At 33.2% G+C, this 26,433-nt stretch overlaps 3 pseudogenes; 1 reads left to right on the top strand and 2 right to left on the bottom strand.

The window, feature by feature from the left end:
* Positions 1–439: 439 nt before the first annotated feature.
* LOC126728793 (RING-H2 finger protein ATL47-like) lies at positions 440–5,821 on the bottom strand (annotated as a pseudogene).
* A 9,318-nt stretch (positions 5,822–15,139) lies between these two features.
* Positions 15,140–22,411, top strand: LOC126727311 (G-type lectin S-receptor-like serine/threonine-protein kinase RKS1; annotated as a pseudogene).
* Positions 22,412–25,146: 2,735 nt separating this feature from the next.
* LOC126729194 (RING-H2 finger protein ATL47-like) lies at positions 25,147–25,886 on the bottom strand (annotated as a pseudogene).
* Positions 25,887–26,433: the final 547 nt, after the last annotated feature.

Raw genomic sequence — 26,433 nt, 5'->3', positions numbered from 1 at the left:
TACTCTTGTTTCATACTTAGTATAAGTTAGAGTAAAAGCAATCTAACCGTAGTTTTTTTTTTTTTTTTTTTTTTTTTCTGAACAAGCTCTTGTGTTTTAACACAAATACGAGCTTTCACTTTTGACAAAAGATAATGAATGAATGTGTTTGTAACAAAGTGTATGTAACATAATGCATGGTAATCTATGGAACCTGCCCTTGAAACTTTTGGCAAAAGATGAGTAATTTTTGAAATAAGAGGTGTATCTTTCCATTATAGCTGGAAATAAGATAAACAGGACAGAACCTTACTAGCTTACGTGTGTGATTGATTGATTAATCAAGAGAGAACACAAAAAATTTTAGTCATACTCATACACCTTTTACAGAGCATGAGTTTCATCATTATTAATTGGGATATACTTGGATTAAGGAAATGCAGCAAATCCATTCGATTGTTCAGAGCACTTTCTTCTTTGACCAAAGCCAGATCTTGGATACAAAGAAGCTCTCGCCTTTAATGCGGCCACTGATTTTCTTTCCCTCCACATCCCCGTTATCTGAAAATTTTGCAAGGTATCCTCTTTCATTGAAATGCTTCACGTTACTACCTCCATCACCAACACTATTACCATCAGACAATGCCACTTGTAGATTTGAATCATCAACCACATATTGAAATGTATCCACTGAATAACATCTCCAAACATAAAAATTGCAGCTACTTGTTTCAATTTCTCTCCTTCCACAACCTACTCCATCATGTAAGCTTCTGAACTTCTCAAGTCTCACAGAAAATACCCTCTTTTCGCCAACAGCTTCCTCTATATTTATTGGCTTCTGACTACTAGAAGACATGTTCTCTCCATCACTGGGAAACCTATTTGATTGCTCCCTGGAAACAACAAAATATAATGCTGGAATTTTCTTAGGATTGCCAGAGCCCAATAGAGTCCCTCTACAGAGAGGGCGTGCTTTTCATACATGCAGTGTGAAAGGCATGACTACAAGTAGGAAGTAATCTTCGCTTGTCAAGGTCAGAAAATTCACACAAACAAACGGCACAATCAGATGGCTCCTTCAAGCCTATCATATCTTTGTAGTAGAACATAGGTAGAGCATCAATGAAAGCTTGGTCTAGACCTGAGTCATGTAAGCGAAAGAGTAGTTGAATGGGAGCTAGAGGTTTCTGGGTATTTATTTGATTGAAAAAAAGCTGAAGAAGATGGCACTTTCATACAAAATCTTGTAAGTGAATAGAGAAGACCATAGATGAAGAGGATTACTGCTAGACCGAATAAAACCAATGTGAATAGTAAATAGGACCGAAGTGGACCAAATGGACTGAATAGAACCCATGTCAACCGAATAAAACCAAAGTGGATAGCATGGACTAAATAGGACCAAATAGAACCAAAGTGGTCAAAAATGGACCACATAGGACCAAAGTGAACTGAATATGACAAAAGTATACGGAATAGACCGAATAGGACCAATGTGAACCAAATAGAACCGAAGTGAATAGAATAGGACCAATGTGGATCGAATAGAGTCAATGTGGATTGAGGTGGACTAAATAAGATTGAATGGACTGAAATGGATTGAATAGAACTTTAGTGGACAAAATAGACTAAATAGGACTGAAGAAGACAAAATGGGCCGAATAGAACCAATGTGGACTGAATAAGACTTTTGAATATTTATCAAATATTTATCATTTTATTGCATTTTTAGAGCTTATATTTCTAATTTTTAATGTCTATTTTCTTTTTATATTTTAACTCAAAACTAAAGAATTTAGCCGAAATATAACAAATCATACTTTTCAAAACAAAAATTCAAGGAAAAAAAAAAGGAATTTTTGAGTTAAACTTGGAAAGGCAACCTACAAAAAGAATTAATTTATGGTTCAATTAGTCTAAAATGGACTAAAGTGGACCGAAATTGACCGGGTAGACCGAAATAGACCTAATTGGACCGAATGAGACCAAAGTAGACCTAATTAGACTGAATAGAAACAGTTTAATTTTTAGGGAGAACAAATTATCTTCAACAAATTTTAGAGAAAATTACAATACAAAATAATTATTTATTCCCACACATCGCATGGGTCTATGACTAGTTAATAATAAAATTCATCTTTTATTTGATGAGAGAAACGAATTTTAGAATTCGAGAGTGAAAACAAATTATTATTTTCCATTTTACTCGGTCAGAATTGGATGTAAGGTATATATCAGTCCAGCACAAACCTTGACAATCAAAACGGACCATAATGATTCGTAAACTACCAAAGATCCAATGATTTTATCAAAAAAAAAAAAAAAAATCCAATGATTATATTTCACCTAGCCAAATTTACGTACATAAACCACCCCAACGGCCATACACATGGCAATCCTCATGGATCACGTTTCATCTTTGTGAGTGGTGTTTATTTCACACTTGTTATTGCATATAACCGTGCACACTTTTTGCACTGAAACTATGACTTGACAACAAAACCACCCCACTTCTTGATTTTATAATTTAGGCGACGTTGTCTCACTCTTTTATTTTACTCTCATGTGGCATTTGGTACGGGAGAATCCACGTTACTCCTATCATCCAAATACCTAGGAATGTGATTCCTTGTAATCTGGATGCTTAGGAATATAGTTATTCCTATGTTTGGTTTCATTGGGAATCTCTTACCAAATAATGTTTAGTTTATTTCTAGGAATCTTAAAGGAAATTTTTTTTTCTTTTTTCCATTTTATCCTTAGATTTGAATATGAACTACCAATTCCTTAAAAAATAAATAAATAAAAATAAAATCTTCCTCTAAATAAATAATGGAAAATAAAATATAAACTATTAATAATTTGTTAAGCAACACACGCACAATAGCAAAAGTGAATACCTAGCAATAATGGAGGGTCCCCTTCAAACTTTTTTTTCCCCCACACGTAAAACCTGAATAGAACTTTGTTGAAGAATATATCAACAAAGTTGTCTATCATGTTTATGTTATTTTGGCAGGAAAAGATATTGATGATTTGTTTTATATTTTTTCTTAATTGCTTACATAATAAGAAAAAAAGATTAAAATTGTCAATTTATAAAAAAAATAAAATTTCCTTTAAACTTGGGAATCTAGATACTCACCTATTTTAAATGGAATCCACATTCCTGCTAAGAGAGGTTTAAAGGGGGACTTCAGATTCCCCTAACATCTAATTCCCTAGAGTAATTTGCAACCAAACATGAGAATCTTTAAATATTCTTGGGAATCCTAAAACATTATTATGTACCAAACGCCATATCATTGTAGGCTGAACAAGAGGTTGAGAATTTCAAACTGGCCCCATCCGTCCTTCATTTTCTTTTGATTCCCTTTCTCACAAATAAGAGTAATTTTAGTACCATATAAAAAGGAGGAACACTACGTTTACAATATTTTCACAACAAATTCTATGTGACAGGTTGTTACTTACTGTTATTAGTGGGCAACAAAGTAATTTCAGTTGTAGATTCAAATTAAAAACCTGTAACAACTTGCTAACTTGAATTTGTTATAAAAATATTGTGGACATAACACGTCTCATAATTTTTTTTTTTTTTTTGGTAAAAATTTTTCTTATAATTGATTATGAGTAATTGTCTGTTACTTTCACATGGACCTACAATTTTTTCTCTATTACTGGTTGCCTACCATATAGACAATTATGGTTTTATACGTGTGATCCTAGACATTTTGCACAAGTAAATCTAAGTCATCTATTTCTGTACGGTTGTCACTCAATTTTATAAGATACGTATAGCATACGATTCATAAATATGATCAATACTTATCTACAATTCATACCTTTTTTTCACTTGATAGTAGTTGATACAATTCGTATCACATGCGCATGGAGGATTGGGTTATGTGGGTAGATGGGTAGCTTGGATATGGATCGGAGCTCATGAAGGAGGGTAGCTTGGATGATGGCGGGGTTGGTGATGGCAGTGGTGGTGATGGCAGTGGTGGATTGGAGACATGCAGCGGTGGAGCATGGCAGTGAGGTTGAGTGGGTGCGATCTCGCCGGTGTTGGGGTGTGATGAGTCGGTGTTGGGGTGTGACGAGCCAGTGCTGGGGTGCGACGAGATCGGTGCTTCTGGTGCGATGGGTAGCTTGCTATTTCTCTCTCTCCTATTTTCTTGGGGTGGAAATCCTTTGAAGGTAAAATAAAAACTGAATTGGTTTTACGGGCTAAGAGGGTTATTTTACGGTCAATGCGGAAATTGATTTCCGTTTGACCCAATTTTCTATGCTTACCAAACACATAGAGGGGTGTAAAATGATTTCCTGAAACCCTTTTCAACCAAAACAAATGCACCCTAAGCCACAAATACCGCAGTTACAATATCGTACGTAATACCTCAACCCAGATCCATTGTTAGATTGGCAATCATGGAACCACTCTCTTCAACTACAAGCAACATGTACTCAAAACTCATCCTATAATTGACATCTGTTAGAATTAGGATTATTGGCTAAATTCTTATATAAAACTAGCTTCATCATACACCCTATGCGTGTACAATGAGGTTTTTATTTATTTATTTATTTGTCTGGTATCATAATTTTTTTTCTTTTTTTTAATTTAAATTTTGGATAAGTTTGTTTTGAAGTCATGAATTAGTAAGAGAATGTTCTATTTTGTAGGCATTTTAAATGAAGTTAGAAATATATTTTTACCTGATTGTTCTCAAGTTTTTTCCCAATTAAATATAAGGTTTAGAGGTATTTCTGAACCATATAAAATCCAACCCAGAGAGAGGAATTCTCTTGTAAATAGTATAGATAAAAATAAGGTAATTAGCCTTAATTTTGTTGATTGATATATATTGAAGTTATGCAATAATTTGCTAATATTTTATTTGAATTCACATAATCCATTTGTTTGGTATTTGAGTGGCTGTAGGAAAGTAAAGAAATTAAAGATGTCACTTATGCTTAGTTTGTTTTGCTGTAAAATATTTTTAGATGTAAAATATTTTACATTGAAAATATTTTAGTCTTAAATGCACTTTTGGTCCCTACATTTTGGGCCATTTCTCGGTTTGGTTCTTAAATAGATTTTGCTCCTAGGTCAGTCCCTGATTTTTTTAAATCATTTTTAAAATGGTCCCTACCATCAACCCAGTAACAGAAAAATCTGAGGTGGCAAACGGAATGCATTGTGTACACAGTAAATGCTAACATGGCAATAAAATAATATTAAAAAATTTGATTTGGCATTTTTTAAATGCCACATCAACATTTAAAATTCCACATCAGTATATAAATTAATAAAAAAAAATTTTAAAAAATTAATTTCTTGATTTTAATTTAAACCGGAAAAATTAAAAACAAAAAAGCTTTATCAATTTTTAAATTTGATAAAAAAAAAAAAAAAAAACTTATAACAATTTTCTAAAATTTTCTTAGTCACCCAGCATAACATCACCCAAAAAAAAAAAAAAAAATCCAATTTTTAGACAAAAAAGGAAAAAAAAAAAAAAAACCAAACTCACAAACCTAACCCAAATATCTCTCTCTGCCCCTTGAATTCTCTCAGTCTCTATTTCTCTCTTTGATCTGATCCACTCCAAACCCTTTGCTTCAAATTGAGAGACCCATGGCAAAAGACACCAAGCTCCAAACCCAGACACCCATGGCCAAATAAAACAAAACTCTTTCTTCGATCTACCTAGAAACCCACCTTGTTCTTCTTGATTGAGTTCATGAATTCCTTGGGGACTTTCTTCATGTCGTCGTGCACGTCGTAGCACTCAAAGTAGATCGACACATGCATCGCCTCCATGGCCTCCATCGTACAGGCCCAACATCACCACATTGGAGCTCTGATAACGCCTTAAAATGTATACTTGTTATATATTTATATGGGTGTTATCTCCTTATTATTATGCTTAATTTGTATAATTAAGTCATGATTTGCATTAGTCCCTATTATTTATCTTGACATAATTTCTTGAATAAAATGTTATTCATTGTGTGCAATTTTCTACTTTCAGGAAATTATGTGAGAAATATGAGTTTACAGGAATTTGTGAGAGAATGGAAGCCAAACTAGAATTAAAGTGGAGCTAAAGGACCATGCTTAAATGTCTAAGGAGGTGCAGCTGGAGTGCTTGGATCGTCTACCATGATTGGAAGCTTCAAATAAGGAAAGAAATCAAAGAAGTAGAATCTGAAAAGGAAAAATCTGATTTGAGCACTGATCAGTATTTTGGGCGTATCTCTCTCCTCAAAAATCCAATTGACACAAGGCTAGATGGGTTGGAACCATAACTTAAATATCTACAACTTTCCAGTTTTGAGTTTTTCGAAAGTCTCAATTTTTGAAGGCCGAAATTAACTCACAAGTTACCGCTGTAAACCTGGACGGAAATTAAAATAGTAAATGTTTTATTTTATTTGGACACTTAGACATTAGGGTTTTGAGGGAGGCTGTGTAGAACGAATTTTGGAGAGAAAACCTTGTATTTTTCTTTCTTTAATGGCAGCCTAAACTCTTTGCTAGGGCTAGGGGTTATGTTTCTTCTATACGGTATGAATATTCAATGTGATTCTTTCTAGGATTTTATCTACAACATATTTGATTGTTCAATTAGATTTCTTTTGATGTATTAGTTCTTCTATGCTTTCAATAAGTTCAATCATGTTTTTCTTATTGTTTAGATGAATTTCTAATAGTTTCAAATAGAAATCAGGATTTAAAGTGAATGGGTTTTTCTGAAAACTTTTCTAACCACATTATCAATCGAGGTTATCATGCGTTCTTGAATTGTCTCAGTTCAACCGAATCATAAGTTTTTAATTGTATAAGAACAATCAATTATGAAATAGATATTTTCTTAGATCACAAAGAATTTCATATCGATATAGGGAAACACCCTGATGCCCTAGTATTTACATTATTGATTAAAATCAGTTTTTATTATTATTCTTCTTGTTAATAATCACCAAGCAAAAGTATTTTTCTTATTCACCCAAATTCTTATTTAATTATATTGTCTTTGAATTTACTCTGCTCCTTGTGGTTCGACCTCGGTGCTCCGAGAAATATATTGCTACGATCTCCTACACTTGGGAGTGAGCAAGCAAGCTCCGTTGCTAGGTCGAGGCATGTGGGTCACAGATCGGGTCTAGTAAAGGGTTACAAAATTGAAGGAGATGATGATTTTTTTTTTTTTTTTTTTTTTGTGTTTGGTTGCTAAGAGAGTGGGGAAAAGAACCAATCAGATCACTTTCTCTCTGACCTGGGTTTTTTTTTTCCCTGTGGGTGTTGATTTGTTTTAAATTTCTGGGCTTGGTTTTTTCATGTGGGGTTGATGATTTTTTGGGTTGGAGGTTTCGGGGTTTGATGATTTTTCTGGGTTGAAGGTTTTGGTGGTCTGATAATTTTTCTGGGTTGGAGGTTTGATGATTTTTTTGGGTTGGCTTTTCCATGTGGGTTTGATGATTTCTTCATGTTGGAGGTTTCGGTGAAGGATAGAGATTTTGTATGAATTTGTGCATGTTTATTTGCTAAGAAAATACAAGAAAAGAGAATATAATCTTAGATTATTTTAATTTTCTGGGCAAGCTGAAGAACACGAAGAACATGTTACCCCTATTCTTTCGAAAATAATAAAAAGAAAATAACAAAAGAATTCAACGTTTATTTTTTTTTAAATGTTATTAAATTATTTATTTTAATAACATTAATTTTTTTTTTTGTTTTTTTTTTATTACCTGGCTTTTTTTAATAATTTATATGCTAACATGGCATTTAAAAAATGCCAAATCAATTTTTTTAATATTATTTTATTGTCGTGTCAGCATTTATTGTGTACACAGTGCATTCCGTTTGTCACCTCAAATTCTTTTTTTTTTTTTTTTGTTACTGGGTTGACGACAGGGACCATTTTAAAAACGATTTTAAAAAATCAAGGACTAACCTAGGAACAAAATCAATTTAAAGACCAAACCGAGAAATGACCCAAAATGTAGAGACCAAAAGTGTATTTACGCCAATATTTTATTGAAAACATTTTCATTTTACATTGTTTGGTTGTGCATATGAAAATGAAAATGCACAAATCAAACCACCCATCAAAGCCAAGCACCAATCCACCGATCACCACCAAATTGACACAAACCCACCCGCCACTTTACTGACCACCCAAGAATATCCATATCCACATCAACACATACATCAATTCCACAAACAACAAATCCTAAAAATACAAAACCTGAAAATGCTCATTCAATAAACCATCTTTTGCTTGAAAACCCAAAAACCAAACCAAAACAAAAACTGTCAACAGAGCACACACCCAAACCCACAGATCTACAAACTACCATGCCCAAACTCCTGATTTTCAAACCCAAGCTGAAAACATCAGATCCTAACAACCCAAAAAGAAACCCAATCCCCAAACCCACATAGAATCCGAAATAAGAACAGAGAGAGAGAGAACGGCGGCCACTGTTTGTGGTGGCATCATGTGCTCTACTGCCATCAATGGTGGTATGGGTCTCCTGGGTTTCAACCTCAGCAAACACGAGTAAGGAGAGAGGGAGAAACTGCGGTAGAGAGAGAAACTTGAAAGTGAGAGTCACCCCAAGTGGTGGTTTGCGGTGGCTTGGTGGCGGTGCTGGCAACCTTGGGCTTCGTTGAAGGAAGTGTGAGAGAGGAACTGATGAGCCACTGTGATCGTGAGAAAGAGAAAGGCTTCCTTGAGCGAGATGGGTTGTGCGAGAAGAAAGTGAGAGAGGGGTAGAAATTGAGAATTAAGGGTCCATTTGGATACCTGTTATTTTGTTGAAAATTGAAAACACGGTAATGAAATAATTTTTAAATATATAAATAGTATCGTGGCACCCATTTTTAATGAAAAAATTGTTAAAAAAGAGGTTTGTGGGTCTCATTAAAAGTGCACGGAACCCACTGGTGTGACATAAAGCCCTAGAAACATGCTTCTCCAAAAAAAAAAATAGTTGCAACAAAGACGCAAGACGCAAGACGCAGACACGTCTAAACGCATACTAAGGGTACGTTTGGTACACTGAATGTGGATTACAATAGGAATGGTAATCTTTATTACCAGGAATAAAATGTGTTGTAATGGAATAACTAAACCTATTCATTAGTTTGGTTGCGATTTGTAATAATAGAATAAAACTTATGATCTATTTTAGGAAAAATCTCATTCATACAATTATATTTCTTAGAAAATAATATATTTTAAATTTTAGAGAGATGAGTTATTTTTTTATGATTTTTTATTTCCATAATTGTTAGGTGGATATGGAAAGTTTATTTATTTGGAAATATATAAATGTTATAAATTATTATATTTACTAAGGAATAACTATTATAACCCTTTTAGAGATGAATAGTTATTCCTCATTTTAAAGAATAGTTATTCATAAGGAATGACTATTCCCTCTAATAAAAACATAACCAAACTATTGAATAGCTAAACTATAAGAATAACTATTACATTATAGTGCCTATTACAGTCTACCAAACGTGCCATAAGTGTCGGGAGTAAGGGTGAGAAGAAAGTGTAAAATGTTTTACCAATTGTTTAAGTGTAAAATATTTTACAATTTTTGCCTTTAGTTTTTCCTTTAATTGAAAATATTTTACTTTTAACCAATAATTTTACTGCAAAACAAACATAGTAAATTATAAAAATATTTTCCTGAAAATATTTTACATCAAAATAAACATAGCGTTAGGGGCAGACTCGACTAGAATGTAAAAAGTAGAACCAATCGAGTTCATGTAGGTTATCCTCTAACATTTCCCAATTGCTATTTGAATATTTTTGTGCTTTTCCTATTTTTAGATTTGTTTGTTTATGAAAGTTGGATATTGAAATTTCTCCTTGAAAAATTTCTATGAAACTGGATTTTTTTGTTTATGAAACCAAAATGGTTAAGTGGAACTAGCCTCATTACACGTGCTTCGCACGTGCAATGAGACTTTTTTTTTTTTTTAGTAGTCCTATTTTGTAGCCAAAAAAAAAAAAAATCTATGTTTTTATTTTATATATATAATTTTTTATTTTGAGAATATAATTTATAAGTAGATAAAGAAATTTGAAATTCAATAGGAGAGTAGCTTTATTTTTTAGGCAAAGTTTTAGTGGGAGTTAGAGTTGTATTTTTACCGAATTGTCTTTTAGTTTTGTCTTTACTTAAACATACGGATGTATGAGCATTTTTTAACCAAAAAATGAGGATCCCAAACAGGAAAAACCCCTTAAATAGTAGTATAGATATACATCAATTAACATACAAAATGGTTTCGATGATCATCCCCTATATGGAAGGAATGGAAATAGTTCACATTAAGTTATAGACATATATGAGTCCATTTGATTGAGGCGAAACAAAGAGGATAGAAAATAGAGGAGAAATAACTAATTTTATAGGCATTTAGTTGCAGGTAATGACTAAACTATCCCTCCTCCTCCCTCCTCTAACGTGCTAGACTTGCTAAGTTTTCTTTTTTTTTTTTTTTTTTTTTCCTCCTCTTACGTGCTAGACAGGCTAAAAGGTCTCCCCATGTCATGTCCCTCACATGTAGCTTAATAAGTTTGACCTTTATTAACCAATTGTGCTATGTGAAAGATACCTAATACAATGTCCATTTGATTGAGGTGAAACAGAGAGGATAGAAAATGGAGAAGAGAATAATGGAGAAATAACTAATTTTATAGGCATTTAGTTGCAGGTAATGATTGAACTATCCCTCCTCCTCATCTAACGTGTTAGACTTGGTAAGGTTTTTTTTTTTTTTTTTTTTCTTACGTGCTAGACAGGCTAAAAGGTCTCCCCATGTCATGTCACTCACATGTAGCTTAATAAATTTGACCTTTATTAACCAATTGTGCTAAGTAAAAGATACCTAATACAATGTCCATTTGATTGAGATGAAATAGAGAGGATAGAAGATAGAGAAAAGAATAGTGGAGAAATAACTAATTTTATAGGCGTTTAGTTGCAGGTAATGACCAAACTATCCCTCCTCCTCCCTCCTCTAACGTGCTAGACTTGCTAAGTTTTTTTTTTTTTTCCCTCTTACGTGCTAAACAGGCTAAAAGGTCTCCCCATGTCATGTCCCTCACATGTAGCTTAATAGGTTTGACCTTTATTAACCAATTGTGCTATGTGAAAGATACCTAATACAATGTCCATTTGATTGAGGTGAAACAGAGTGGATAGAAAATGGAGAAGAGAATAGTGGAGAAATAACTAATTTTATAGGTGTTTAGTTGCAGGTAATGACTAAACTATCCCTCCTCCTCTAATGTGATAAACATGCTAAGTTTTTTTTTTTTTTTTTTTTTTTTTTTTTTTTTTTTTTTTTTTTTTTTTTTCGTACGTGCTAGACAGGCTAAAAGGCTCCCCATGTCATGTCACTCACATGTAGCTTAATAAATTTGACCTTTATTAATCAATTGTGCTAAGTGAAAGATACCTAATACAATGTCCATTTGATTGAGGTGAAACAGAGAGAATAGAAAATGGAGAAAAGAATAGTGGAGAAATAACTAATTTTATAGGGATTTAGTTGTAGGTAATGATTGAAGTATCCCTCCTTCTCATCTAACGTGTTAGACTTGGTAAGGTTTTTTTTTTTTTTTTTTTTTTTTTTTTTTTTTTTTTTTTTTTTTTCTCTCTCTCTCTCTCTCTCTTACGTGCTAGACAGGCTAAAAGGTCTCCCCATGTCATGTCACTCACATGTAGCTTAATAAATTTGACCTTTATTAACCAATTGTGCTAAGTAAAAGATACCTAATACAATGTCCATTTGATTGAGATGAAACAGAGAGGATAGAAAATAGAGAAAAGAATAGTGGAGAAATAACTAATTTTATAGGCGTTTAGTTGTAGGTAATGACCAAACTATCCCTCCTCCACCCTCCTCTAATGTGCTAGACTTGCTAAGTTTTTTTTTTTTTTTTCCTCTTACGTGCTAAACAGGCTAAAAGGTCTCCCCATGTCATGTCCCTCACATGTAGCTTAATAAGTTTGACCTTTATTAACCAATTGTGCTATGTGAAAGATACCTAATACAATGTCCATTTGATTGAGGTGAAACAGAGAGGATAGAAAATGGAGAAGAGAATAGTGGAGAAATAACTAATTTTATAGGCGTTTAGTTGCAGGTAATGACTAAACTATCCCTCCTCCTCTAACGTGTTAAACATGCTAAGTTTTTTTTTTTTTTTCGTACATGCTAGACAGGCTAAAAGGCTCCCCATGTCATGTCACTCACATGTAGCTTAATAAATTTGACCTTTATTAATCAATTGTGCTAAGTGAAAGATACCTAATACAATGTCCATTTGATTGAGGTGAAACAGAGAGGCTAGAAAATGGAGAAAAGAATAGTGGAAAAATAACTAATTTTATAGGCATTTAGTTGTAGGTAATGGCTGAACTATCCCTCCTCCTCTAACGTGCTAGACCTGCTAAGTTTTTTTTTTTTTTTTTTTTTTTTTCCTGCTTCTTCTCTTACGTGCTAGACAGGCTAAAAGGTCTTCCCATGTCATGTGCTAAGTGAAAGATACCTAATACAATGTCCATTTGATTGAAGTGAAATAGAGAGGATAGAAAATGGAGAAGATAATAGTGGAGAAATAACTAATTTTATAAGCGTTTAGTTGCAAGTAATGACTGAACTATCCCTCTTCCTCTAACGTGCTAGACCTACTAAGTTAAGGTTTTTTTTTTTTTTTTTTTTTTCCTTACGTGCTAGACAGGCTAAAAGGTCTCCCCATGTCATGTCAGTCACATGTGCTAAGTGAAAGATACCTAATACAATTACAATGTCTGTTCTTCTTACCCTATTTTATATTGAAAATTCACGCTAAATAGCTAACAAACCCCATCAAAGTCAGTAAAGCAAGCCGACACTCACACGACTATCAATATGCCCAAGTGTTTTCACAATCAAGATGGCAATCCAAACCTCTTCGAAGAGTCAAAAGTAATCATTCAAATTAGTTGCGAACCTGCGTGTTGTTAGTGATATATATATTTATATATATATATATATATTTAAGATGGTCTAATTAAATTTATTTTTTACAATTTGAACTAATTTAATAAAGAGTAATGCATTTCATAATCATATTTTTTATTTATTAGGGAAACAATCATAAATCATAAATAAATATAAATTTTGTCATACCAAAATAAAAACAATAAAATTTTTCTCAGAAATTCAAAATGTAAGTTAATAAAATTATTTATTTTTTAATAAAACTTATTTATAATATTTTGTGAATCATTAAAAATAACATAAAATTTAGAAATTATTCTTTTAGTTTTAAACAAACTTTCTCAAACCCTATTTTCTTTACCCTATAATCCAAAACACCGAAAAACGTAACTAAAAATTAATAAAACTTAATAATGATTAATTGGACGAATTAGGAAAACAATTTATTATTGATAACCTATTAAGGCTATTTCTTTGCAAAAGTTGCAATTTCGTCCACCCAAAAAATATTATCAAATAAACAATTCTTTGCAAAATCTAAGAATTTAATTTCTATATATTCATTGTTATAAAATAATGAAAATAATTAAAATACAATTGCAAAAGCTAAAATATGTCACCCATCCAATTATTTTCGTTTGACTAACTTTTGCTTTTCTCTGAATTAATGGCATTATAGAGTGCTTCTAAAACAACTATTAAGAGTACTTTGTCCACCCCCAAAGAATTAAAAAATAAACAAAAATTAGTAAAGTCTCATAGTTTAACATCTAGATTGATCGCTATAAAAAATAAAAATAAAAAACAAATTCTAACTTGCAAAACAACTAATTATTAATCAAAAAAAAAATCAATAAATAAAAAGAACTTGTGATTTGAAATTGGAATGCCAAACTACCTAAATATGCATAAAAGTCGATATAAATTTACCAAAAAGATAATAGATGTGACATGAAAATTAAATCAACAATAACAAAAAGAACCATTAGTAGAAAAAAATGGTTGAAACAATTAAAAAACTCGCCAAAAGAGAAACAAAATTGGAGAAAGAGGGAGGGTATTGACCTTTTTGTTGTGGACAACTTGGAAAGAATAGGGGAGAGAAGTGGAAATTAAGAAAAATAAATTTATATGAAAATTAAGATGGAAGTAAATGAAAGGTTGAACAAAGTGAAACTGTAGAATTTAAAAAGATATAAAGGTAAATATTTTAAAATCTAAAAGGAATCAAATGAGAATTAAAAAAAAAATTTATTGGAGCGGATGAAAGATTGAACTAATAAGACAATGGTTGAAGAAGATGAAATGTTGAACAAAGTAAGAATTGCAACCAAAAAAAAAAAAAACTAAAAATAAGAAAAGATGCTAAAGATGTAGTGCATAAAGAGCTTTATAAAATTTATTCCAAAACTTCCATTATTATATATTGTATAGATATGTATAGATATTGTTTTGTTTTTGGTTTTTTACTTACAAAACTTTCATTATTTAGTTATAAACATTTAAATTAAAGTAGATGAATATGTAAAAGCAAAATTATATGTAATATTAAAACCACCCAACATGAATGTGTAAAGTTAATAATCTATTTATATTTTTTTGTAAAAAAAAAAAAAAAGAATAAAAAAGAGATTCTAAACTAAAATAGATGAATATGTAAAGACAAAATTATAAGTAATGATAAATTCGCTTAAGATGAATGTGTAAAAGCAATACTCTATTTATATATATATATATATATGAATAAAAGATAAATAAGAAAAATAATAATTATGTGGTCAATAACGTAATGATAAGGTGGCGCAATAAAAGTTTAGCCGTAATAAATGTTACACCTTAGCTTTTTGATATATATAAAGAGCTATGCTAGTGCCACATAAAGTGGCACAACTTGTGCCACAACTCGCCCACGTGGCGAGTTGTGAGTGGTAGAGAGGTGACCCCACATGGACCCACCATCACCTCTCTAACACTCACAACTCGCCACATGGGCAAGTTGTGGCACAGTTTGTGTCTCTTTATGTGGCACCAGCATTATTCATGTAGAAAGAGCTAAATGAAGGAGTGGATCCCGATGGCGAGCCAGAATTCTATTAAACTAATAAATTGAAGTCACTCACACGAATAATTCATGACATGCCCTCCTTTTGGACTTTCATGTCCTATAGTCTTCATTGGAAAAACCACATGAATCCTACTAAACCGTTCTTGAATGTAGTATTACTTTTACTTTTCTCACTTGTTTTCCCAATTTGCATTTCCTTTGAAACCATTACACAAAACCAGCCCCTCAAGGATGGTGAAATTCTTGTCTCATACCAAAAAACCTTTGCACTTGGGTTTTTCACTCCTGAAAATTCCAATCGCCGCTACGTTGGGATTTGGTATAACCAAATTACTGAACAAAAAACTGTTTTGTGGGTTGCAAATAGAGACAATCCTCTTTATGATAAGTCCGGGGTCCTTTCCATCAACGGTCAAGGAAACCTCGTACTCCACACTCAAAACCAATCCATTCCTATTTGGTCCACTAATGTTTCTACTTCAGCCTCACCAACAAACAATTCCATGGCTAAGCTCTTAGAAGAAGGAAATCTTTTGCTCCAACAAGACAATCAAAAGGTAATATGGCAAAGCTTTGATTATCCCACAGATACTATGCTTCCGTTTATGAAGCTTGGGCTAGACCTGCGGACTGGGTTAAACCGTTACCAAACATCGTGGAAGTCCAAAGATGACCCGGGAATCGGCAACTACTCATATAGAATTGATACAACCGGGTATCCATAGTTGGTCTTATACAAGGGTCAGACTCCATTATGGCGTGTTGGAACTTGGACCGGCCTAAGATGGAGTGGTGTACCCATAATGACACAAAATTACGTCTTCAATGCTAGTTATGTGAGTAATCAAGATGAAATCACCATTGTATACGGTTTAGTTGACCCCAAAGTATTCTCTAAAATGGTGGTGGGTGAATCAGGAACCTTGCAGCTATCTACATGGCACGAGACAAGATGGGTCGAATACTGGTCTACCCCGCAAGAGACATGTGACAAATATTTGCATTGTGGTCCAAATGTTTATTGTGACCCGTATAATGGGGACAAGCTTGAGTGCACATGCTTACCCGGGTTAGAACCCAAGTCGCCCCAAGATTGGTACTTGAGAGACGGATCGGGTGGGTGTGTGCGTAAGCAAGGAATGTCCACATGCAATAATGGAGAAGGGTTCGTGAAATTGGCACGTATGAAGGTACCAGATACTTCAATAGCACGTGTAGATATGAGTTTGAGTCTAACAGAGTGTGAGCAACAATGTTTGAGGAATTGTTCTTGTATGGCTTATGCTAGTGCCAATGAGAGTGAGGGAGGGATTGGATGCTTGACATGGCATGGGAACTTGGTGGACACAAGAACGTATTCTGATACAGGGCAAGATTTATACATACGTGTGGATGCAGTTGTACTAGGTACCCCCTTTGGCTTTTACAAAGTTTCATGTACTTGTCTTTTACAAAGTTTTAACTCATACTATGCAATGAAAGTTTCATCTACTTGTCTTTTTAACATATTATGTAATGTCTAATGCATAAGAAAAAATATTTGTCCTTTGGAAATCAATTGTATATATGTTTCCCTTTTTTTGTCACTAAAAACTCACATGTAATGAAGAATACATACAACCCATATTGTAAGTTATATTATTTGTGCTACAGAAATAGTTGAAGCCCAAACCTATTGTGTTATCTTGGTCAAAGCTCAACCCTGTTGTATTATTCTACTCCAAATTATATTAGGAATCCTATTCCTAATTCAACATGTTATTTTTGTTATACTACTAATTTTAATTTTGGTTTAGAGTCATATATTGTTAGAGAAATGATTCTTTGCATTCGAAATACATTAATATAGTTCAAATTAAATACTATAAACTTAAAGAAATATTTCATTCCATTCATTTAAAATTTTAAATTACCTAGTCACTATAGACACTAGAAATAAAATATTAATCATGTCACTATATACACTAGAAATAAAATATTAATCTCTCTCTCTCTCTCTCTCTCTCTCTCTCTCTCTCTCTCTCTCTCTCTCTCTCTCTCTCTCTCTCTCTCTCTCTCTCTCTCTCTCTCTCTCTCTCTCTCTCTCTCATATTATCTTATTCTAACATGGTACCAAAATTATGTATCAATATCTTTACTAAAATGGTATAAAATTACACCCTCATGACCTTTAATAGTCCAGAGAGTAATCCTTACCAATAGTGGCGAAGCCAAGAAGTTGTCATTGGGGGTTGAATAAAAATAATAATTTCCCTGAAGAACCCAAGCCTATTATATTATCCCGCACAAAACCCAAGTCCATTGTGTTATCATAGTTCAAATGTTATTGTGAATTCTAATCATAATTGTAATAGAAATCTTAACTGAATTGGGGTTAGTCTAACATATATACCATTCAACGGGTTTTATTGTAATACACAAAGTTCTATGGTAAAGATATAGGCATTTAGGGTATATTTGGTAAACTGTAATAAACATTGTAATGTAATAATTATTCCTTCGGTTTAGCTATTTAGTAATTTGGTTATATTTTTACTACAGAGAATAGTCATTCCTTATGAATAGCCATTCTTTAAAATAAAGAATAACTATTCATCTCTAAAAGGCTTATAATAATTATTACTTACTAGGTGTATAAATTTCTAAAATTAATATATTTCCAAATAAACAAACTTTTCATATGCTCATAACAATTATCAAAATAAAAATTATTAAAAAATAATTAATCCCTCTTTCAAATTTGAAAAATATTATTATTTAGGAAATATAATTATATGAGTAAGATATTTCCTAAAATATATCTTAGGTTTGATTTAAAATGCTTTCATTCAATTGTCTTTAGGGTTCTATTATTGCGTTACCACCAATCAAATGAATAATAATAAATATTACATTATAACGTCTTATATTCCTTGTAATACCTATTTCTATTCCTATATAATTACCATTACAGTCTACCAAATATGTCCTAAAGGTTTTCAATTACAAACATAAAGTGTGCTAAGTTTCAACTGCATCTCTTTCTCTTAATATGTTTTTCTTTTTCAAATGTGATATCATAGATATGTCTCGCATTCTCTAAACTTAGTAATAGTTTAGCACATAACTTAGTAATACTTCTTTTTTACCTTAGCTCAATATGCTCAGAAAAATGGTCTTACTCGGAAAAAGAGGATGTTGAAAATTCTGGGAGTTTTTGTTGCGGTAATGTTTCTTCTTGTGGCCTTGGTTGTATATTGGCTGGTAAGGAGAAAGAAAAAAGGTAAGCAAATATTTACTCACTCTTTTGTTTAAAGCAGCTTCTTTTTAACTTATTTCTTTATTTCTAAAGCTGGTGAACAAATGCCCCTAAGATAACTCTAACGATATGTTTGAGAGTTGTTAACTTCTTCGAGGTATGAGAAATACCAACTTCAATTATAGTATTAATTTAGACCCCAAATTTTAAATATAGCTTAGTTAATTTCAGGCTAGTCTAATAATTAAGTCCAAATTTAAGTGATAACCCAATTAACATGAGCATGGATGATCAATAAGCATGGATAATCATATAAAATGAACAACCCACAAAAAATTGAAAGGAGAATAACACAACCATAACACATGAATGTGTTATTGAAGAAGAAAACTCAAGCACAAGGCATGAAAACCTCTTTGCAACCTCACCGTTGAAAACAATCCACTAGAGTAGATAGTTGTGATACATAATACATACAAAACCCTCCAAGTAAAGTAGTATCTATGTACTCAATCATGTTGGGATGTAGATTGACCTTGGTTAATTAATTCAATTACCCAAGTTGATTAAGTTGGTCAAATTACATGAAAATCATGGAGGCACACACAAATCACCAAATAAACTAAAGTGCAACAGAAATTAAATTAACACAATGATTTGTTGACTAATGAGGAAAACCTCTTGTAAGGCAAAAACCCCATCGAATAATTTTCAAGTTACCATTCCCAAAAATCCACTAATCAATAATCAAATGGTTACAAGTATAAGAAATCTTACCACTATCCTGACCTATACCTAAATATCAACCTATAATTGAACCTTCACTCTAATACTCAATTGGAATAAATCTTGTAGAGACTTCTTCATTTTTGTAGGAATCCTAGTGTCTGACTTCTCCGGAACTGATGTTTGTTGTTGGATACAAAGTTCTTCACTTTAAAACACGTTGAGAATCTAGAAGCACTTAGTTACAAAACTCTATGGCGCATAAGAATGCAATAGCTTTTCTAAGAATGCATGAGTTCTCTAATCCGAGTCTCTGTGTCATTGATGACTTTAAAATAAAGTTTTTATATCCTCTAGGAGTTTAGTGAATGAAACCCTAGCAATCTAAGTCATCATGGCCGAAATTCTAAACTGAGAATTCTAGATCTGCATAACTCGATAGATCGAGAGGTGTCGAGCTAGTGTCGAGATTTCTTCATTAAGTCTCGATAGATGCTAGTGTCAAGCTTATGTTAAGACTAGTGTCAAGCTTCACTATTCCAGCTTTTCTTTACTTGTTTCTTGATTCAATCTTCATGTCTTCATTGATATCACTTGTCTGTACTTATCAACACACTTCTTGATATCCTAAACACATTTTAGATCTACTCAATTACAAGTAAAATGCATTTTGTCAAAGAATATGCCAACACATAACAAATATGACCCTAACAAATCCCTCCAAACTCCTAATAGCAACCGACTCCATGAGTCCTATGTCCACGCTAACTCCGATCTGCAATTGTCCTCCAATAGCAATCTTCAAGTTGGATGTACTGTGGTGGCTCCAATGCTTCCCAAATCTTCAAACAACGCAAATTCTTTGAAGGATACTTATGTATGAAAGATTCAATCTTCTCTCATAGTGTTTGAATTTGTAGAGAGGGAGAAGGTAGACAGAAATGGGTATATGAACTTGGGCTTAACTTGGCTCACTAACGCTTCAATTTGGAATTTCTGGGTGTCAATTTCACGGAAAATGAAGCTTAAATAAATGGACAAAAGGTTGGCACAGTATAAAAAAATAATAATAAATAAATAAAAAGAGAGTAACAAATTTCTCTCAAGTTTTGGCATTTTTGCTTGACAAAGTGTCAAGTTGTAGCATGCACTTTCAAGTTTAGCTTGAAGCCTCTTGATCCTAATACAAAATACATCCCATTTTAGGTATTGACATACAAAACAAAAGTTCAAAAAATACATGGAAAATTGTCATAGAATCAGCCAACTATCTAAAGATCTTGACAAGGTCAATAAAAGAAACCCAATGGGATTTTCTGTCAATGATAAGCTGAAAATTATAAACTCAATTTTTCCTCTTATTTTCCTTTGTTTCTTTCTTTTATATTAGTGTATTTTCTTAGTTTTATTAAGTTGGACTTTTGTGTGAGAATTCTTGAATCTTGATTGGACAAATAAGTTAACTAGCATTATTTGTTACTTGCTTTATGACAGATAAGAGGCAAAACGCATATTCAAATAGTGTTGCCTCCAATTTACCATACTTTGAAGACTCCCTAGGTAGAAGGGACCTTGATGGAACTACAAGAAATTCAAATTCACCATTATTTGATCTAAGAACTATTATTGCAGCCACAGATAACTTCTCTGTTGCTAACAAGCTTGGCAAAGGTGGTTTTGGCTCAGTTTATAAGGTAGTCTCCTTGAACAAGCCTCAAAATTTGCATAAAAAATTCTGTCATGAATGGTTAAGAAAAGAAAATTCATTGAGCATAACTTCATTAGATGAAATTGAGCTTGCCCAAATAATTCTCTAAGTTGACTTTCTCTCAACAGTTGGGCACTATGACAAAATGAAATTTGGACTATAATTGCAGGGTTTGCTACAAAATGGAACGGAAATCGCTGTAAAAAGACTATCAAAATGCTCTAGACAAGGAATAGAACAATTCAAAAATGAAGTTGCACTAATTGCTAAACTCCAATATAGGAATCTTGTGAAAATTTTAGGTTGTTGCATTCATGGAGAAGAGAAGATGTTGATCTATGAGTACTTGCCAAATACAAGCTTGGACTCTTTCATTTTTGGTATGTCTTCTTTTCACATCCTCCAATTACAAACATATCGTATCCTAGAAGTGAGATTATATTATATACGTAGTGCAAGTAAGCAAAAATGCAATCTAATCCAAGTTCTCATTTCTTTTTAGATGAAACAAAAAGGTTAAGTTTAGATTGGGGAAAGCGATTTGAAATTATTTGTGGAATTGCTCGAGGACTCTTATATCTTCATCAAGACTCAAGATTAAGAATTATTCATAGAGATTTAAAGGCCAGCAATGTTCTACTTGACAATACATTAAATCCAAAAATTTCAGATTTTGGTATGGCTAGAATTGTTGGAGAGAACCAAATTGAAGCAAATACAAATTGTGTTGTTGGAACATAGTAAGTGTGCTAAAAAAAAAAAGATATATTTATACTTTTCAACTGATTACTTGACTACCATTTTTTTATCTAAGAAGAGGGTACAAGCTTCAAACTTTTGTAAGAAAAAATATTAAGGATATTTTCGTAATTTTCTCCCTATTGTGCTAATTCAAATGTTACATGCTATGTTAGTGCCCTAAGGCTCTCTTTGATCTTTCTTTTTTCTTTTTTTTTTTAAATAATGAAAGGCTTAATAGTTTCTTTTTCATTGTGTTACGACAGTGGTTATATGTCACCAGAGTATGCAATGCAAGGACTATTTTCAATAAAGTCTGATGTATATAGCTTCGGGGTCTTGCTACTAGAGATAATTATTGGTAAAAAGAACAGCGCTTATCTTAATGATGGTCCTTCCTCAAATTTGATTGGACATGTAAGTACATGTGCAAACAATGACTACAAAATTAGGCCTATATTGCTGGGCCTGCTATGATGAATATGTTGTTTGCAGGTTTGGGACCTATGGAGAGAAGGCAATGCCACGAATATAGTCGACTTGTTACTAGGTGAGACATACCCTGCTAGTGAAGTTTCAAGATGCATTCAAATTGGGCTTTTGTGCGTGCAAGAACATGCAATAGATCGACCTACCATGTCAACAATTGTTTTCATGTTGGGTAATGACACACCTCTTCCTTCTCCAAAACAACCTGCATTTATTTTGAAGGGTACTTACATCAGTACAAATAGATCAACTAGCGAAGCATCTAATTCTGTAAATGAAATAACAATTTCTAAACTTGATGGTCGCTAAAACCCCAGACTATTTTCAGTGGTGTATTAATATTTGTTATAGACCATTACAACATAGGAATGAGTTCCTCAAGTCTACTCTACACAATTATTTTTCTTGTATAACATAGTATGTATAATGTAAAGTTGTTTTTTAAAAATAAAAATTGCGTAATACCAGTGCTATTAAAATGGTAAAGTAAAAAACTTGTAATGAAATCACCAGTGTCTCAATAATGCTTAATGTGTGCTTTCATAAAATTTTGTACACCAAGAGTTAAGTGCTTATGGTCAGTGATGATAACTTCATTGGTTTGCCAACTGAGATGTCCAAGTTTAAGTGCAACCAAGGAATCTGAAAAAAAGTAAAGGAATCTATAAATCTAATACACTGCTGGTAACTTTTAGTATCATTTTATAATGTCAGGTTATTATTTCCAAATGGAAAGTACACTTGAACATAAACAAGAGTAATAAATAAGGTGGGAGATAAATATATAACTTCAGGGTAGATATTATCTTCCTATAGCAAGGGAATGTGAGACAGAACTCTGTCATAAAAACTAACAAAATTTTCTCCCTTTTGCCTGAAAGGTTGACAAACATCGTTCTTGTTTCTTATGCATGGTGAACAATGCTAATGCATTACATTACAACAACATGGCGTAGTCTGGCTTTTATGCTGCTTCTTATACACATGAACAAAATCTGCTTATTAGACCAGTTCTCTTGTCATAAAAATGTGATTTTGTCAGACCCTAATGATTTTTATCAAGTTTTGGCGATCATAATTTCTGTACTCAGCCTTGTAATGCAGGTCCCTCTATTGTTTTGGTGGCCATAACTTGTAACATTTTGTTGTAAAATAGCATCCTTGTTCACCGATCTTTCATTTCCTACAAAACTGCTCTAGGTTGAATTTCTCTGATCTTTTCTGTAATATTTGCAAGAAATGTAAATAGGAGGGGGAATTAGGATTTCTGGACTTTCTTGCTTGCTAGATGTAACAACTCCTGTTTATCAAAAAAAAAAAAAAAACATTCCTATACTCAGATACTCATTGTGTTATAGTTGAACAAAGAGAACCAAGGATGAGAAATAGAAGAATACTGGAAAAACCTCCTATAGTTACTGTTTGAAGCAGAGGCCCAGCATGAGAGAGAGAGAGAGAGAAAAAAAAGCTATCATGACCATAAATCTTTCTTACCACTTTCAAGATCTCCCCCTCCCATATCTAATACTAAAAGGACTATAGTTCAAAGGATGAGCTTTTTAGTCATAACGAAAAGGGAAAGAACTCCAAGCCTCAAAACCATGATGGAAAAACAATGGTCAATCATGATTTTTTTCTTTAGCACTTTCACCAAAAGGAAAAACTTTATACACACAACACAACAATACAAACATAATTCTGGCCTCCCTAAATGATTAAACATACCCAAATTTCAACCAATTTATATCTTCATGTTGCATTAGATTTTTATCATAAACGTATGAAAAAAGAAAACATTTTGGCAGTGCATAGAAAGTTGTAGGTGCTAATAGTAAATAAGCCTGTTTTCAAAGGACTTCCTTGACTTTTCATTCTCGAAAAGTGACAGACTATGTTTAATTAATTGACAGGTTGCAATTAACACCATCTTAGCTAATCTGATTCATAGAATTGTCTTCGACTGAATGCTGCCTAACAAGAAAAGACCATGGTAGAGTGGAGAGAAGTAATTATTCAGGTGAAGATCCAAAATGCTCGTCTCGTTTTGGGGGGCCAAAGACAATTCTAGCTTTAAGAAGGTCCAACGACATCCGAAATGTTAGTCCCCAGTTCTTACCAACCAACCTCCTGTGTGTAATTGACATGTTGTTAGTCTTTAATAAAAGAAGGCCATATCTTTCGCAAACTCATTTTTTTACGTGGCCCAAAAAAATTTACAGGGAAAAAAATCTGTCTTGTGTGGGTCAAAAATGTTTTTAAGGAAGTATTACTTAAATTACCGACACAATTAATACATTAAGTATGGGTCAAGTGCTTAATCAAGTATAAAAGATCCCAAAAGGATTGAGACAACGCACATAATAGAATGAAGAACTTGATTAAGATCTGATTAACGAATATGTCCTTTGGATCCCAAGGATTGGTCTGATAAATACAGCTTTTCACTCTCAATTGCTCTTACTCTTTTATCACTTGAATTTTTCTGGGTCCCTTCTCATAGGGGATTAGTCCCTATTTATATTGGAGGATCTTCCTTCACCGTCCACTTGTAGGGTGGATGGTGAGTAGAGGACATACTTGTCCCATCTCCTATTTCTCCCTTCTCTTGAAGTGAAAGTGGGTGGAAAAAATGATGTTAAGTATTGTCTTAATGGGTCATTTAGCAATAAATGTGACACTGTTAGTGAGTGGATGTCATTTAACGTGAAAAGGATGGTTGCTTTGTTAAGACGTTTCCTCCGTTGGGCAGTTGGATTTGTTTGTGTTTTTGTCTCACTTCAATTGTAGCCGAGAAAACTTGACGAGGAGGTGTTGGCCCTCACATGGTATACCTTCAGGATTTTTCAAGGTTGGGCTAGCTTTGCCTGGGTGGGCCATACTTTCTTTCTCTGACTCTTCCTTTGGATCTTTGGGCTTACTATCACAGGCCCGTTTTTTACAATTGGGCCTTTCCCCCCACACTTCTCTAACAATCTTGAATTCCATTACTGCAACAGAATGCACGCTATGGACCTATCAAAAATAAAATAAAATGCACGCGATGGAACTTGCCCTTGAAACTTTTGGCAAAACATGAGAAATTTTTTAAATAAGAGGTATATCTTTCCAATATAACTAGAAATAAGAAAAACAGGACACAGCATTACTAGCTTATATGTCTGTGATTGATTAATCAAGAGAGCACACAAAAAAATTTAGTCATACACCTTTTACAAAGCATGAGTTTCATCGTTATTAATTGGGATATTTGCATTAAGGAAGGCAACAAATCCATACGATTGTTTGAAGAACTTGGAAATCTGCTCTTCTTTGACCAAAGCCAGATCTTGGATACGGAGAAGCTCTCGCCTTTTGTGTGGCCACTGATTTTTTTTCCCTCCACATCCCCGTTATCTGAAAATTTTGCAAGGTATCCTCTTTCATTGACATGCTTCACATTACTACCTCCATCACCAACACCACTACCATCAGACAATGCCATTTGTAGATTTGAATCATCAACCACTTACTGAAAAGTCTGAAATGTACCCATTAAGATTCAATAACACCTTCTAGCATCCAAATTACAGCTACTTGTTTCCCCTTCTCTCCTTCCACAACCTACTCCATCATGTAAGCTTCTGAACTTCCCAAGTCTCACAGAAAACCAAAATACTCTCTTTTCGCCAACAGCTTCCTATATATTTATTGGCTTCTAACTACTAGAAGACCTATTCTCTCCATCATTAGGAAACCTACTTGATTGCTCCCTGGAAACAGCAAAATTAAGTGCTGGAATTTCCATACGATTGCCAAAGCCCAATAGAGTCCCTCTACCTAGAGGGCATGTTGAGTTTGAAAAAAGCCATATATTTATTCACTCTATGAAAAGCAAAGCATGACTACACGAAGGAAGCATCCCCATCTTTTTGAAAGACCATAGATGAAGAAGAGTACTGCTAGAATTACTATAAGCACAAGTACTGGACTAATTCCCTTGAAAGGTGATGTAGGAGTTGCTTCGGTCTCGTAGTTAGAACTAAAATATGGAGCACAGAGAGATGACTGAGGAGGTGGGTATACCAAATTACTATCTTTTTGCTTGGTTTCATATGTGATATTCTAGACATGTTTTTTTTATAGATGGGTATGTCAAAATCAATTCTTTGTCATAAGTTTCTTGATCTTAGTCACTTAATATTTGAAAAGCGCATTGTTTTTAACTCCAAGAGACATTCTTTCCACCATTGAGATCATAGAAGAAAAAAGTGTGTGCAAGCTAGAAGAGAAGAAGAGAAAATGTTAATCTATGAGTACATGCCAAACAAGAGCTTGGACTTTGTCCTTTTTTGGTATGTCTTCTTTTTTATATGAACTTCTTGTATCATCATCAGAACAGGCCCATTACAAATGGGCGAATTCCTAGTATAAAGAATAAACACTTAAGCATCCATGCAGTTTGATCTAAGTTC

The sequence above is a fragment of the Quercus robur genome, chromosome 5 (genome assembly GCF_932294415.1).
Source record: "Quercus robur chromosome 5, dhQueRobu3.1, whole genome shotgun sequence".
Classification (NCBI taxonomy): Eukaryota; Viridiplantae; Streptophyta; class Magnoliopsida; order Fagales; family Fagaceae; genus Quercus; species Quercus robur.
Note: the sequence above shows the minus strand (reverse complement) of the source record. Positions and strands in the feature narration are given on the sequence as shown.